This window comes from Pleurodeles waltl, chromosome 5, assembly GCF_031143425.1.
Source record: "Pleurodeles waltl isolate 20211129_DDA chromosome 5, aPleWal1.hap1.20221129, whole genome shotgun sequence".
NCBI lineage: Eukaryota > Metazoa > Chordata > Amphibia > Caudata > Salamandridae > Pleurodeles > Pleurodeles waltl.
This window is the reverse complement of record NC_090444.1, coordinates 1,098,658,234-1,098,676,157: the sequence shown is the minus strand read 5'-3', so window position 1 is coordinate 1,098,676,157 and position 17,924 is coordinate 1,098,658,234. Positions and strand designations below refer to the sequence as shown.

The following is a 17,924-nucleotide window of genomic DNA, read 5'->3' as shown; positions in this document are numbered from 1 at the left end:
TCATTGTAATGATTTGTTATGTCAAGAAGATCTGAGGTAGAATGTCTGTCATTAGACACTTTGCCCTAAGATCGTGGACACATTTTTGTATCTTCTGAGAATTCATACATGCTTCTCTAATCATTTTGAGAGCTCGGACTTGAATGAGAAAATGTATTCTTTAATTTAATAGAGAAGTTGCAGTTGGTCGCCTTGAATGTTGTATGCATGCACGATTTTAAATGCCTTAGTTACCAAGGGACTCTCTTTTTGTCCCATGCAGTTTTAGGTGTGTTGGTGTTTGTGATTGTGAGATGTCCTTGATGTTAGTATTGTTTTGTGTCAACCTTATAGATAATATATGGATTTAGTTTCCCTCTATTTTACAGGTATTGAATCCAGTGAAACACGTTAAATGTGTTGTTTGTGATCGTATATTATGAGGTCATATCTGGGGTCGGTTGGATGCTGTTCTGAAAATTCTTGTGGGTAATTATAAATGATTAGTTAGATGCTGTTCTGAAAATTCTTCTGGATTGTCATGAAAGCTTAGTATACCTTCCGATTTAAGCATTCATTACAGCTCCTTGCATGCAGCTACATAAATATATGTTGTCTTAAAACATTCGTAAGTGCCCTAAATTGTCTGTCAGTGAGGGTAATACATATTACTGAGTCCTGTTGTTTTTAAAACAGGGACCATTTCACTGTTCCCTATTGGTGGCTTTCGGGTAAATTATCTGTGCAGATGCAGCCTGTGTCTCGTCAACTACCAGCTCAAGTGGCACTAACCAATATGGGTACTACCAGCACATAATAATAATCGGATGAAGGTTACTATACATTCACCAGTAAAAAGTAATGCATACGTTTTATTGACGGGAATTTTTATACGCCGTGATTCTACATATTCCCCCAGCAATGGAAAGTCCATAAGACTGCTACCCTCCTACACCGTGAAGAGGTTAAGTGGTGGCGGGAGGTTTGCATTGGATTGGCTCAAGCAAATCTCACTAATGTATGGTAAGCATGTTCTCTTTGTGGGCTAACACCTCCGTGTACACCTTCACCTTTTATTTCCTTAACATTGGATTGTATTATAGTATTTCTGTAGCACTTTCCTACCCCTTGATGAGACCCTCAAAGTGCTTTCCATTCATTGTGTAAGTAGCTACTCTGTTTGGCGTGCATAGACTGAATAGGGTTTTGGTTGAAGAACTGTCTTTGGGTTATTTGTTTTGGTGTGGTGCGTTCTCGTCTTGATGCTGACGCATGTAGTGGCATTACATGCATGGAGTGTCAAGAAAAGGTGTGAGAGATAGTTTTAGGCATTGCTATACAAACCAGTCAGACTTGAAGTATAAGATTCACTTTGCTTATGATTTTGGGACCAGCTAGATCTTTATTGCTTTTCTGAATTCTTGATGGCTATTGAAGGTTCATATTTTCTTTGGGAGGTTGTTCAACGTTATGTTTCTCTGTACTGAGCACTCCCAGTAATTACACCTTGCGTGTTTTTTTAAAACGCTGAAAAGCTTGCTGATAGAATTAATATGGGGAAGTGGCCGCTGGCGTGTAGCATTCATTGAAACATAAAAAAGAATTCCGCTTGTACAGGGGGGTCTCGGCACGCCGAATTATGAGCTGTACTACGTGGCACCGCAACTTCACTGGCCATTGCATTGGATACAGAACCTCTCCAATATAGCGACAACATTGGTGCACAACAGCCTGGGACATACAAATGTACTGTTGTGGCTGCAGGACCACACTAGCTCTCCACAGCATGGTAGTGCTGGCGTCGCTGCATACTTGGTGGGGGCTGGATCCCACCTTATTCACCCAGGATTCCACTGCTGGCCGTCCAAGAGGTGTGGAAATTAAACACTCACCATGCCCTTGAACCATGGCCAGAACTGGGAATACAAACAATAGGGAATCTATTTAAGGAGGGTAGCTTTATGTCACACTCTGAACTCGTAGACGCGCATGATGTAGGCCCAGGACGGTTCATAACCTACTGTGCATTGAAACAACTTATACGAAAAGTCTGGCGAAACGGAGACATTGAACCCATAACCTCACCCCTATTACATAATCTACTAATGGGCCTAGGATCACACCACAATATATCCCAGTTGCACAGTATCCTACTTGGGAACTTGGGATGGGGTTCTCCCAGCACCGCTGTCGCAATCTGCATGGATCACAGCGCTCAGCATGATCAAAGAAGTATCGCATAACCCTCCATTTCGCTATAGTCAGTTTAACTATTTACACCAAACCTATTTATCCCCACACCGGCTCCAGCGCATGTTCCCCCATACTAGCCACGAATGCCCAGGATGTGGGAACCGGATGCTACCTTTTACCACATGACATGGTCCTGCCCACCAGTCCTACGTCCTGGTCCAAGAAAGGAAAACAAGTACACAGGTGCATAGATATGGCATTTGTGCTAATTAAACGCCTTCTGGCAATGCAATGGAAAGCACCGAACGCACCGGACACGCGCCGTTGGCTAGTTGACCTTTTGAAATGGTGGAGGGTGGAAGCACAAGTTTTTCACTCACTCCAGGACAGAGGGGTGACCATAAAGGGACTAGGACTATGGGATGACTTCATAACTTTAATTGAGGCCAAGAATGACACTTGCCCCCACCCCTCTGAACTCATAAAAGGCGGTACCTGGCACGGAGGGCTTACACCCGGGTGACGTCGCCAAGATGGTATCTAGGTAGGGGGTGAGGGAGCGGTTACCAGATCGTGAAGAAATACACTATACGCCATAGATCCTCACAGATACACATCCCTGCATTAGTGTAGGAGAACACAGTCCCTACTCAGGATCCTGGTAGGAGGCCTGCAGCAAAGGGCCTGTATGGACAATTTGTAATCGTCACATTACACACACAACTACTGCCATTCACAGCTGATTGGGCGAATATTATGCACCTACAGACACGTCTGGCGCCTGTAACAATCAGGCATTAAGAGAGTCCTGCTGTTGTAGCATGTGCTGAGGTGATACCCCGGACTCATTGCCTTCTATTGTAACTTGACTGGGCTTGTGGAGGGTCTACATTGCATGTTAATAAATATAATGAGATGTGCTGTCCTCCCTTCTGCCAGAGACCCCTGCCTTTTTCCTATTATACATTGATTATTTGTAATTGTATTTGTAGTTGGTATTTATAAAGCGCGTTCCGGCTGAAGCATCGAATCGCTCCAAAGAGCGAAGTGAGTGACAACTAAGTTAGCTTGGGAACAAGCCTCCTAAAAGCCATAAAATTTTGTTCCTTCCTTATGCACAAAGGGAGTGAATTACAGCATTTGGCCGCTTCCACTGTAAATGCCTTATCGCTGCATCTAGCTTTATGAGTGTAGGGGACCTGAATCAGAAAGGATCATGTGGATCTAAGTTGTTGGTTGGGCCTGTACCAGCATAGCCTGGAAGATAGATAATCAGATCCGCTTCCCTGTGTGGCCTTATAGGTCAGACATAAGGTTTTAAACCTAATTTGGTTCGCCACTGGTAGCCAATGCAATTGTTTCAGGCTATCACTAGCAGAAGCCGAACACGGAAGATTGAGTCTGAAGAGAGCCTCTGTGTTCTGAATTAACTGAAGCTTCTTAAGTGATGCCTTGTCCAGATTAAGCATTAAGGCATTGCAGTAGTCCAGTTTTGACATGACCAATGCTAAAATGACTGTGACTCTCTATTCCATTTGTAAGTAAGGGAGAATCTTTTTCAGCATTTTCAGGATCCAAAAGCTGGTTTTAACCACATGATTAACATGCAGCTTAAAGGAAAGAGTATTGTCAAAAATAACACCCAGATTTCTAGTGGCAACAATAGGAGCCGGTACGACTCCACACTCTGACGGCCACCAGCAAGGGTTCCACAATCTCTTGGCAGATCCAAAACATAGGATTTCAGTTTTATCGCTATTTAATTTAAACCAATTTAAGCCCATCCACCTGTTGACTTCTTGCATACAGTTCTTAAAGTGATCTGCCACTTCCTCCCAATTCTTGGAAACAGGGATAATCAATTGTGTATCATCCTCATAAGAAGTAGGCATAAATCCAAAGGTCCTTTGAAAAGGGTTTGGCTAAGGGTGCGACATACAAATTGAAAAGCGTGGGACTAAGTGAGGAGCCCTGGAGAACACCACAGGGTAGGTGATAAGCTGGGGAGGTGAAGTCCCCACAAATCACCATAATCGATCTATCTTTCAGAAAAGATTCAAGAGTACTTAAAGCCACGTCCCTGATCCCTGCCTGGTAGAGGCGGGATATCATAATCTGAGGCGAGATAGTGTCAAAAGCCACAGATAAGTAATACTAAGAACTAATATGGCTCCATGTCCCTCATCCACCCTTCTACGGATCCTATCAGAGGTGGTGATGAGCGCTGATTCGGTGCTGTGTGCCTGCCTAAAGCCATGTTGGGAGGGATCTAATCCTCCTGAGGTAATTAAGAAATTGGCTAGTTCCTTATTAATATGTTTCTCAAAAATCTTAGTCTGAAAAGGGAGTAGAGAAATGGGTCATAAATTATTCAGATTGTGTCTATTTCCATCCGATTTCTTTTTTAATGGAATCACCGTAGCATCCTTCCAAGCAGAAGGGAAGATTCCAGAGGTGAGAACTTCTTGAAAGATCGGGGCTAGAGCTCTTGAGACCAGATCCGGAGCCAGTTGTAAAACATGGAGAGGGCACGGATCTCTAGGAGAGCCTGATTTAATTTCTAAAATTAGTTTTTTAATTTTCACTGGAGATAAAGGTTGGAAATTTGTAAGCAAGGGACGGCATATGTTTAAGCTGTTATCCACAGCCTCAGTTGAACCATCCATCTCTTCCAAAGGCTTAAAACTAGAATTAATTTGTAGAATTTTATTTTTGAAAAACCCCGCAACCTTGTTACAAAACTCTTGGGAGTTTTCTAGCTCCAATGGAGGGGTGGGAGTAGTCAGGGTACTGACTACCTTAAAAAGTTCTCTAGGGGTATTAGGTGCCTCTTTAATCTTCTGATTGAAATATTCAGATTTGGCTTTAAAGCTTGCCTCGTTGTAAGTTTTCAGAACATCTCTTAGAATATCTCTCTCAGCAGAATTAGGGTTAAGCTTCCATCGCCGCTCTTGTTGGCAGTATTTCCTTTGAAGCATCTTAAGATCCATAGTAAACCAAGGATGACTCTGTTTTTTCATGGCACATGAAGCAGGCGACTTAAGAGGTGCTAATTGTTCCATGGTAATACCAATTCCCTGGTTAAAACTATCTATAGCTGACAAGGATAGATTGTTTGTAGCTGCCCAACCTACTTCTAAAGCAGGTTCTAGCTGCTCCTTCTTGATGAGGTTCCAATGTCGAATAAGTTTTCCTTTAAAGCAAGGTTGCTGACCTGCCTGAACCTCAATAAAATTAAAAGTAAGAAGAGAGTGATCTGTCCCGCTCAGCAGAGAATTAGTCAATTGAAACTGGTCTCCAGAGCGGGTAAAAATCTCATCCAGTAAATGGCCCGCTACATGCGTAGGTGATGTGACTTTCAACTCCCAGTCTAAAGCTGCCATAAAACTTAAAAACTCTTCAATATGACGATTCTGAATGTCATCAAAATACAAATTAAAGTCCCCTAATATTATGGCTTTAGATGCCATAGTAAGGGGTTCTACTAAATTTGGTCAGTGCTGTATAAAATTCAGGTAAGGGCCGAGTGGCCAATCAACTAAAAGTCCTTCAAATAGTAAGACTCCATTTTGCCATATTTTAAAATACATTCCTTCACACGTCTCGGATAGAGGAATAATTCCATTCCATTGACATAAAAGATATGACCTACAAATGATGGCTAAGCCTCCTCCCCTGCCTAGCACTCTATCGAGTCTATAGTATACATATTCCCCTGGTGTGGCTTCTATAAAGTCTGGGTTAGAGTCATTTTTTGCCCAGGTTTCCGTAATCAATAGGCAATCAAATTTGTAATGTTCAATTAGGTCATTATTGTACGTTGATCTGGTTATTATGTAATGAACGCAGTGGCCCGGTCGGCTGTCGATTGTACAAGTTGTTGTATCTCACATAATAAAGAGATTTAAAAAAAAATGTTTCTCCGTACTGAGAAAGCGCTCCCGCCAATGTAGGTTTTTGAAAAGGGTTAACTATTGGTAACAGAGCCATTCTAGCACTGCCTTTCCTCATCTCTCTGTAGATTTTGAGTTTGGCCCTGTCCCATAGGCTGCTTAGTGGGCAGTGCAGTGGGCCTTGAGGAAGATTATTCTTTCAATTAGTAGCCAGTGCTTGAGCCTTTAGTGCCAGCGAGTAATGTTTAAACTTTTTAGCTGAGTCTTAGGGCTTGCCTACCTGTGGCATTCTCGATGCTTTGAAGTTTGCCTAGTAACAGCCTAATTAGTAAAGGTAATCTTACACTTTTACCTAAGTTTACTTTTCATTTTACGCATCGTTTTTTAAGACTGCTGTAACTTTAGGCCTGTCCTATCTTTCTATGTGCAGAGTTATCTGTCAATACTGGGCAGTCTCCGCAGTCGTACAATTACTATTAGCAAAATTAAACTCAAAGTTTGTGAATACAAAAAAATTGTAAATTCAAATCAGGCCCTTAGTGTAAAGCGGGTTCACTGTAGAGCCTATTAGTATAATCAGTACATGACAACAGTGGGGCTAGTGACGCCTTATCCTGATTGAGAGGCCTAATTAAGGAAAAATAAGTCATCCTGTTTGCATTACACTAAATGTGTCACTTTGTTGACTAAGGTTTGAAGTGAGAATCTATGATCACGCATAGGATCTTTTTACCCCAACTGATATGGTTAGCGAGAGCCTATGTTCGGAATTCAAGACGATATAGGATCATAATTTTCCTGTGTTACACAGGTGATTGACTCCGTTTTAGAAATGTTAAAGCTAAGAAGATTCATTAGCATCCATTGTAGAACACTGTAGAATCATCTGATAGTATTTCGGCCCTTAGGATAATCTGGATGTCATCAGCAAAGTGCTGCAGACCACCTTGAAGCAGTAGATGAGATCAGGGAGTGTGAACACACACCTCCATTGAAGTGGAGCAGGTCTGTGTTTTACTAAAGATATATGATATCAAGTGTTGTAAATAAGAGATCTGTTTTCAGTCCGAATCCTTAACCGTAGGTTCATCATAGGTGTTGACATTTTAATTCTCACTCCATTTAACTGTGGGTGCGGGTGTGTGCTCTCTTGTGTGAGCACGCTTGTGTCTGCTCGTATATGTGTGATTAGGTGGCTGAGACAATTTTCACTAAAAGTTCCCTTCATCCAATATGGCTGCCTGGAAGAGAAGTTGTTCATTATTAATTACTAGCATTCCAAATATTTGTCTGCACACTCTAATATCTGTAACTATTCTATAGAAATGAAATAGGTGTGCCCCCAATTCCCTTGTACCTTAACAAGATGTGCCATAGAGTCCATTGAAAATACAATGTTGCATAGTTTTCCTGGAGCTAGTTCTTCTGAAATCATGCTGCATTCAATCACAATACATTGATCTGACTGTATTTTTTATCTTTTTATCTTTTTCATAGAGCAACTGCCCAGTTCAACACCAGTTTCCGGGCTTCTCTGGTCTGCAAGGTCACAACTTTCTACCCCTGGCTCTTCAGCTCTGCAGAACTCTTCTCTGTTACCCAGGAATCCTGTTGTACCGCCCTGGCAGACTTTAGGTAAGTGCAGAGTGTGATTATTTTAGTCAGTATATGTCATAATTCCTTGATTGGTCCAAATTATGCCAGGGCAGTTGTATCGATGGTGTTTTATGTGCATCTCACAGGTCACTGCAGACTTTGTAATTCTGTAGTAATTCTATGTCAATTTCTGTTTCTACCTACTGCTATTTCTGCTTCATTGTTGTGTCTTTCAAAAAAGTCTATACAGCAAGGTGCTTGCAGAAAGCAACATTTTAATCGTCATCCCTTCATTTAGATTACTCAAGCTCAATGTTTATCGATAAATACCATTAATTGTTACAATGCTCCAATGGTAGGCACTGAGCTCACATCAAATTGTTCAATAACCATTGAACAGGACACAACCTGTGAGCAGCATCCCAAAATGCGACAAACAAGTAAAATTAATTAGAAAAAATGTATCAACAACTTTGTAACACATTCATGTACCTATGTATGTATGTATGTACATGTGTCAGCTAACCCGCCCTGTCCTTAGTAACAATCCTATATTCCCCAAATAAAAATATAAATGACAGAGAAAGTTACCCAGGGGCATTCGTTTGGGTTACCAAAAAGACTTACACTAACAAAAGAAAACCCTGGGCTCCTAGAGTTCAGCCCAGTAATTTAGACAACAAACTGTTAGGCAGTTGTGGGTGGTGGTCAGTTCGGGACAGGCTCAGCTGAGGGGTAGATATTTATGCACATTACCTACGAACCAACTCATAATATAAAAAAGCAGATTTGCACACTTGTATTTTGCCATCACCAGCAATAACGAAGCACCTAGCGACGAACCTAAACGGTGACTGGAGATAACTGCCAAAACAGGAGTGGCCAGGCAGCTGGAGAGGAGAAAGCTCAGGAAGAATAGCAATCCAGAAAAAAATGAGTGTGGAAGTAGAGGAGTTAGCTGGCGGGCAAAAGGCAAGGGCGACAGAACCTCGAAGTGGAGAGAATCACAGAAAAGCACAGTTTCACCATAAAAAAAAGAATATTCTTAGGGGAGTGAAAGAAGGGGAAAAAAAAGTGAAATACACAGATGACACGTACAGATGACAGTGATTGTGCCACTCAACACGAAGAGTTGCCAGGTGCCAGTAACACGCAAAATTTACCCTAAATTTTCCACTGACTTAAAAACGTGTAAGCCCTAACTGCAACTCAACTTTCCAGATGCAGGGCATCAACCCAGCCAACATGAGCTAACGGTCTGGTTCTTTCTACAGATTAAGTTTCCATATAATTTGCTGACAAAGTAGTGTAAACCCTAGCTAAAGGTAGCAGAGCGCTGTACAGTATCATAGGCAAAGATACAGTCCACAAGGGAATGTAGAGATAACTGAGCCCAAGGAGCAGTAGTAAACTGTTACTGCATTATGGTGTTCATTAAAGAGACGTGTTTTCAGCCCTTTCTTAAATAGAGGCATGCTTGGGGGTCCTGATGCATACATCACTGCCTTGGATGTCCACATGCACCGAAATGTTTCATGCTGTCTCACCAACAACATGTCTCAGATGAAGTTCCGAGCAGAATGGGAGGGATTCTCCTTGGCACTTGTCATATTCCACCTCACATCATTTGCTGTGTGCATTCCCAGACATATCATTAGCCATTGACCAACAGTGAATCCCAATATTGCCACATTGGCTATTGTTTCATCTGCCACAATGGGGACAAAAAAGGAAGGACACAGTTGGCCCACAAAGCTAGAATATTCTCATAATTGGACTCTGAACAATTGAGTTAGGAGGTTAATGGCTGTATACGTGAATGAGCAGGCTTCATACATGAGCTGAACACTTGCAATGCTACAAGGGAGTGGGGTCTTTCCAAGACCATAGAGTCTCAGGAATTGGCTGTGAATTTCAGAACACAAAACACATGTTGAAAAGGTACAGTGCCCAAAGTAAAAGGTGTGTATATCACGAAAGGGTCCTTGGACTGTTTAGAGACTGCAGGGTGTGGCCTGGATCAATGTGTTTAGAAAATGAATACCCAGTGGTCTACTTAATGGAGTGTGTATGTGTATTTATCTATAATTTCAACAACTTTCTAAACCCATACCTTTGAGATGCAAGAGGCTAAACAAGTTGATCATAGCAGATCATGCATATCTATCTAATCATCATTTGACAAATCATTAATCAGCAAGGTGTCAATATTGCGTACAAGGCAAGAAGTGTCCTCCATGTTTTTAGTGAAAATGTCTATCTGTCTATCTACCAATTTGGACTGACTAGTGCTTACCATAATCAGTGTGCTACTAACAATTTAAATATGGCAATGCATTTTTTGTGTTGATAATAACTTTGGTGCTGTTTGAAGAATCTCTCAAACTTTTGAAAAGGTTTCTCTTTTTTTGCCTAGTTTGTGCATGGAAAATTTTAGGGTGATCTGTCAAGCAAGGGCCGAGAAAAAAAAGGGTCCCAAAACGCAAAATCCCCATGCATTTTCCATAGACAATTTTTAGGCAGCGCTACCTCAAAAAATGCTGAACTGAATTGCACAGAATTTGGCAGGAATCTAGACCATGGTCTAGAAAGTGTGCTTTTTGTGATTTTGTGTAAATTTACTCAGTAGCTTTTGAGATAGCAAGTCTAAAAAATATATATATATCTGGAAACTTGGGTTTGAGGGACTCTCACAAGAGTCCCTCAAACCCAATTTTGAAAAATAGAGCATTCTAATTGACTGAGGGAGCTTTACATTTAAAAAAAACCTTAGGAATTCACTGAAAAACAAAGGGTAAAATTATGTTATACGTACGTGAACATGTCAGTGACACTGTAACATTTTTTACTTAAAAAAACACAGAAATTCACCGGTTATAGTTAGCAGAGCTAACAACTTGTGACCCCACCATGCACTGCTTATGACCTCACATATTACATCATTTATGACATTTTCTATGACATCATTTATGACATGAGTGGTGCAAATGCTGCAGTGATATTATCAGTGATGCCATAGAGCACGTCATGAGTGATGTATGTGGGATAATTAGCACTGCACGGCGATAGCACAAGCTATAGTTACTTTGGGGCACAAGTTATATTTGCTTGAAATAATTTTAACTGGTGAATTTCAGTGATTTTGTGCATTTAAAATGGCATTCTTCACTCACATTTTCACCTAAGTACAATGTCACATTAATCTTTATTTTTTCGGTGAATTTTTAGGGTTTTCTTAATGTAAAGTAATACTTTATTACCATGCGTAAAGCCAATCCCCTGCCTGCAGCCAAACCTATGCCACAACCTGCTAGTCCCTTCATCGATCCACTTGCAAGCAGCCAGTCCCACGCCATGCAGTCTTCTGGCATGGACAGCATGCGGATCATCTTGCAGGTCCTAACTGCACTTAGGGTGAGCTACTGACTTTGTTAAAGAGTCACCAAAATATAAAAAATGACCCTAGTATCATCTTTCTCCAAAAATCACCAATATGTTCAATCTAGCGTACATTTCAGTAATTCACACAATGCAATATTTATTAATAGTGATTATTATAAAAATATTGTATACACCTGTAATAAAAAAAAAAGATATGTTTGTGACTATAACTCAAGCCCTTGCCATGCACAGTTTTCTTATCAATAATTTTATTGCAAATGTTGCAGTGATATTATCAAAGATACCATACAAGATTTCATCAATGATATAATATGTGGAGTAATTAGCTGTGCATGGCGAAGGCACAAGTTATAGTTACCTTAGAGTGCAAGTTATTGTTACTTAAAAGAACTCTATGTTTGTGTGTGTGTGTGCTTTACATAAAAGGAACAGGTCCCTGAGCCTTTCTTTTAATATTTGAGCCCACAAAATGCAATCATAAAAACAACCACAAGAGGGCCTTGCATTGCAGCTGAAAAGCATTCAGTCCTAGTTTGGAGTGCTTTAAAAACATATTGTAAGCTCTCCTGGGTCATGTTTTTTATGACTCAGGAGACTTGCTATTTTTTTTATTTTTTTTTGCTGGGGGGGGGCTGCATTATAAAAATGCTCAGTGTTGGCCCTCCCTATTCTAGGGGCACCACCAAGCTTAAATAATTAATAAACCATTCCTGTTGTGTATATCAGCGTTTTTTGCACAAATGAAAAAGAAGTGGTGGTTCCATCAGTAACTTTTCAAATCAGCCCACCAGAGGGTAAAAAGAATCAGGAAAGAAAGAATCACAAAAATGAATTTGGATGTGTAAAGAACTGCAGGTACCAGCAGCCACTGTTCACCGCATGTATACTATAAGGACAGGAATACAGTAAAGTAAAACAAATACATTGTCATTGCATTAGATTAATTACGAGCCGGCATCAATGTTGTGATGAGTTTCCTGCTGGGCCACCCGTAATAGGGCCAGCAGGCAAAAAAACGTAGTGGTGGTCTTTTGGCCCAAAGAGTTTTGCAGCCGCCCGCCAAAGTCATAATGAGGCCCATATTCTTTTTTCTACATTGGCTGATGATTTAAAGTTTTGTGGTAATTAGTTAAGGTGGGCAAAGAAAAAATGGGGGTTCCAAAAACTCACTTTTCCACCAATGCATTTTTTATAGACTTTTTAAGCAGATGTAACAACAGAAAGGCTGAACGGATTTGCATGAAATGTGCCAGGAATTATTCCTTTTGTTGTTTGAACTTAATTGGTTCAGTTGTGTTTAAGAAATAGGGGACACAAATTCAGCGATATCTTGTGCTGCGGTATACCGTGTTACCTTTGGGACATACCGCAGTACATGGCAATGATGAAACATAATAAAACTGGTTAATCAAATCTGTTGCAAAATGAAAAGGCAGCCAAATTCTTTAGACCACATTTTGTCTTTGGTCTGTGTTTTAACCTCAAATATAGCTTATTTCCCTTTTTTGTAATGTATAGGAAGAAAAGAGGCAGTTTACCAAAATCCATAGAATCTTTTTTAAAGTTTACAATGTACTGCAGTACTTTCCTGAAAGTATCTAGAAAGTATTGCAGTAGTTATTGAAATGTTAAAAATATGTATGATAAAATAAAATTAGACATAATATAGGATGGCTCTTCAAAGAGCCTTTGAGTTTTTTTTTTTTTACAAAACATCTTTGTATATGTTTGTAAAGACAAACTTTTAGATGTGAAATGAAAATATGTTTTTCATAGGTTGAGAAATGTACACCCTGAGGACGATGCAGTGCTGCATTGCTATATTTTATATTTCATGAAAAATGGAAGACATTTTATGCCCGCGAAGAAATGCTGGCATTGCCTTATTCACATTTCTTCAAGTCTTTTCAAACTTAGCAGCATTTACAGTAAACCACTTCCACTTTTGTCTCTGACAAACAATTTGAGAACAGAACATAGGCATTAAGATGGAAAATGCCTCCTTCATCTCAGTTTCCAATTTAACTCAAGTTAAGTGTCCTATGTTATTGCCACAACTGTGAATAGCCATAAAGTGGGGCCACAATTGCCAACAAAGGAAAGTAGAGGGAGTAACTGATTTAATTTTAAACCTCTTTCGCCAATTCATGTCAGTTCAACTCCTTTCAAAATGAAATCATTTTTAATATCTCCTTTCTTAGAATATCTTGTACATAAACTAACATACAAGAATGAGGAACAATAGGCAGACAAGGAAAATTATAAAGAGCTAAATGATTCACTATTAGGAAACTACATCATAACAACTTAATTTTGAAAGGAGAACAATTATTGTCTTTAATACTATTTGTGCTAACAATGTAACGCAATACTACCAATAATTAAAATGTGGTAAAATAACCAGTCTGCAGCAATGACATTTAACAAATATTAGAATGGCATTTGAAACACACATTTCTGGTCACGTGACGATGGAAACTAATAAAGAAATAGGTAAGAAATACAATTCAGAAGTAAAGCATTATGTGATTGGATATTATCACAAAGTGGGGTATAAACGAAGCCCAATATTACTAAAGACCACTAACAACCATAGAGACTCCGCTGACTACTGAAAAGCAATAGAGCTCTACTTCTTCTTCAAAGACAAAACAGAGAAATTGAAAATTCTGGCTCATAACCACCATCTATATATTTCTTCATAAAACATGTACATTTCTGTATGGATGTGAAGGACTGTTCTAGGGAACATTACTTATGAGTTGAGTTGTAATTAGATGATTCAGGATATATGCCAGTATGTGGCATGGAAAGGGTGATGACATTTGTAAAAATATGTTCTGAGTATTGTTGTCTTCTATGGTTTCACATATATCAAATTACTTAGTTAGATATATTAACAATTGGACAAGCGCCATATCTGTGGGGTTTTCTCACAATCCAATTGATTTGTTTTCCCCAAGTGTTTCACACTGACTACTACCATATGATTATCTTGGAATGTAAATTTTCTAAATGATGACATAGTAGTGTAATAGAAATGGTAGTTTTGTCTCAAAACACATAAAATGAAACCAATGATGTATTGACTTTGTGTTATGTTTATTGAATACAATCAGATATCAATGTAGTTGTCTGTTATTAATTTACAATCTACAATGAAGCCCCCATAAGGGACATGTTCAACCTACCTTACACTTACCATTTATATCTATATTAAATACAATTTATTATTTCTGATATCTGAACAATTATGGTTAATATTGGTAGAAGCTCTTTGCCTTTTCAAACTTTTGGTTTGTTCTGAAAACTAATTTATTATCTTGGGTTTTTAGATTTTTTCCTGGAGTTTTTTTTTACAAGGTCAACATAACCACACATAGCAATAGTCTCAACAGGAAACAGGAGGACAACACAGGCAAACAAATAAAGCAGTGGGAAAGGGTATTGGTGAACAGTGGTGACTAGTGAACATTTAAAGTGGTGGGGCATAAATGTATAGCTTGTGTACAAATGAGCGAGCAAGCAAACTAAGTGAGCAAGTTCAACTCACTATAAAGGAGTTGGGGTGTTGCCCACAAAAATCATTTTGGGAAAGAGGGACAAACAATGCACAGACAACAAGGTGGTAATTTAGTAGTATTCTTCAGCAAATCAAGCGTACTACAAATCATACACCAGAGACACCAGAGGTAGACACATCCCAGTGGTTCATACTAAAATGTTGCAGCTAATTAAGATGGAGCTTAGAAGATCTGCAATTGCTCAGGCCTCATACTGCAGTTAAGATATCATATAAAGCTTTATCACTATAGATAAAAAAATGCCTCTCCACAAGAAACGAAATAATAGCAATAACAGTAAGCGCCTTCTGGTGCCAAGCAGCCAAAATCATAAATAAGCCTCCCTAATTTAACATTCCCTCTAAAATGCCAGCATTTAAATATATTTAGGAAATTCAATCATTTGCCTGAAATTTTCCAATGCTAGTTTCTGAAAATATGAAATACATAACTTTAATTTTGCATAAATTAGCACATTTCCCCTGAAACAGAAAGGGTAAGGTCCTGATTTAGAGTTTGGAGGAGGGGTTACCCGTCCACCGAAATATAAATCCCATAGGATATAATGGGATTTATATCTCAGATATCCCATCCACAGAAATTCAAATCCCATAAATTTTGGCAGATGGGTTATCCATCACCGTTGTGATGGAGTAACCCCCCGTCAAACTCTAAATCAGGCCCTGAGTGTTGTGAACACATACATAGTATTTTGCCTGATATACTAGATGTTCATTTTTACTGAATAAATATTTGATCACTAAAGAGCCGTTTGTCATTTTCACAAAGCCCTCACATGTACCATTGCTGTACACGGACTGATTCAGTGTCTTATACATACTTTTCATCATCATTCTTAAAATTCAATTGATGCTCATATTATGACAAAGATTTCCAATACCACTGTCAAGGAGACAGTCATAGGTATGTCATGAATGTCCCCATTAAGTCAATTGTATATACCATTTTGCAAGGCCTACCTTTGTGCAACTGTTGTACTCATTTCCAGAGCACCCACATATGTCAGTCATGGGCACCATGATACCAGGAATAGTTAGATTGGTGCCTAAAAACCCACAAGGTCATGGGAGGCATCCTTATGCCAGGGATAGCCATAATGAATCCAGAAATGCCTACTTTTTGTCAAAGATATGGTATTCTCCACCACACCACCACACAAACAACTTTCAAGCTAACTAACTAGCTGGCACAAGCTGTTCCACCTCTCTTCCAAGACATCACTTCACCTAGGTAGGAGATGCAGAAATATGGCGTGTCTGATGTGTGTGTGGCCTGCATCTCGACTACAGGTTTAGCCTAGCTGCTGCTTTTTATTATGCCAACACTCTCTTTCATTTTCCATTTGTTGCCATGAAAAGATAGGTAAAGGTTTTAAATGCCTTTGTCTTTGAAGTAAAAGGCACAATTCATCCCTTCCCCAAGAAGATATGGTACCTAGCAGACTTTTTCCACAACAGGATCTCAGCCATCTACGAAAACTTTGAACACCAACCCTTTGCAACCGATAGCATCGGCCTGCATAGACTGAACATCATCTTCTATGCCGACTACACCCAGCTCATCCTTGCACTATAAGATGACCCCTCTGCCACCAGAGCCATCTGTCACAGATGCATGATGAACATCACAAGTGGATGAAGGACAACTGTCTCAAACTCAGCACAGACAAGATGGAAGTACTCATCTTCAGGAACAGCACCTCACCATGGAACGATGCATGGTGGCCTGCTGAATTCGGCCCTTAACCCGCATCGACAGACCACGCCTGCAACCTCATCCTGTACATCAAGCTATCCATGAAGAAACAGGTAAATGCAATCTCATCTCAATCAAGATCTTCAGGTGGATCCCAGTCAACACCAGAAAGACTCACGCAGGCCCTCATCACCAGCAGGCTGGACTATGGGAACACACTTTATGTAGGAATCACCGCACACAACCTGAAGAGACTACATACAATACAAAAATCAGCTGCAAGACTCATCTTTGACCTCCCCAGACGGACCCACAGCACACTCCACCTCAAGACGCTACACTGGCTCCCGATCCGGAAGCGTTGCCAGTTCAAGATGTTGACCAACGTACACAAAGCTCTGCACAATGAGAGACAAGCATACATCAACAAAAACATGACCTTTGGACATCCAACTAGACACCTATGATCTGCCTCCCTCTTCCTTGCAGACACACTCTCCCCCCCCCACCATCCCAGAATCCACTGAGCCAACAGCGGAGGACGCTCCTTCTTACACCTGCCTGCCAAAGCTTGGAACAACCTTCCTCTGTACCTCAGGACTGCCCCAACACTCAGCAATTCAGGAAAGGATTCAAGACGTGACTGTTCGAATGAACAGATCACCAGGAAGCAGCTAGCAACCCCAGGGCCTCGAGACCCTCACGGGTGATTTGCAGCGCTTTACAAATCCTGTTTGATTGATCAATTCATTGAATTTAAGGAAAAATGTGTTTCTTTTGATCAAATAAACAATGGGCCTGATTGAGATTTCGGTGGACAGGTTACTCTGTCACAATGGTGATGGATATCCCGTCTGCCAAAATCTAAATCCCATTGTTTTCTATGGTATTTAGATTTTGGCAAACGTGATATCTGTTACCTTTGTGATGGAGTAACCCCTCTGCTGAGATCTAAATCAGGCCCAATATTTTTTTCTTTGCTCTATACTTTGGTGAAAGAGTTACATACTCTCTGAATGCTATTACATGCTTTTTATAAAACAAAGTCCCAAATATGTGTAAGGTGCATGCTACATAAAGCAGGTCCCTTGGAAATTGACATTAGGCCTATTTTTAGAAATTGGGTCTCTAGTCAGGGTCAGTCACACATAATCCAAATTATTATGTGCCCACCCTCTTGTAGCTTGGCACCGAGCAGTCAGGCTTAACTTAGAAGACAATGTGTAAAGTATTTGTTCAATAACTCATACAGTAACACAGTGAAAACATCACATAAAGACACCACACAGGTTTAGAAAAACAGAGAATATGTATCTGAATAAAATACTGTTGAAACAATGAAAATCCAATGTACACAAGCAAAGTTATACATTTTTAAAGATTAAATTCAACTAAAGGGCCTAGAAGACACAATAGCCCCATCTGGGGCTATCACGGCATCATTGATGGAGTCGTTCCTAACAATCCGACACCACAGGTGCTGGTCACGGAGTCACACAGACCCCTAGGTACAGTACCTTTTAAAAACAAAGAAAAAGGACCACATGGGGACCGAAAGAGGTGTCAGTGGAGTAGGTACAGC

At 40.1% G+C, this 17,924-nt stretch overlaps 1 long non-coding RNA gene across 1 annotated transcript in view; it reads left to right on the top strand.

The window, feature by feature from the left end:
* Positions 1-7,562: 7,562 nt before the first annotated feature.
* The window catches only part of LOC138296301 (uncharacterized), a 114,773-nt gene continuing 104,411 nt past the window's right edge, over positions 7,563-17,924 (top strand). Inside the window, exon 1 of the long non-coding RNA XR_011203805.1 lies at positions 7,563-7,700. This is a non-coding gene — a long non-coding RNA (uncharacterized lncRNA). The remainder of the gene's footprint in view (positions 7,701-17,924) is intronic.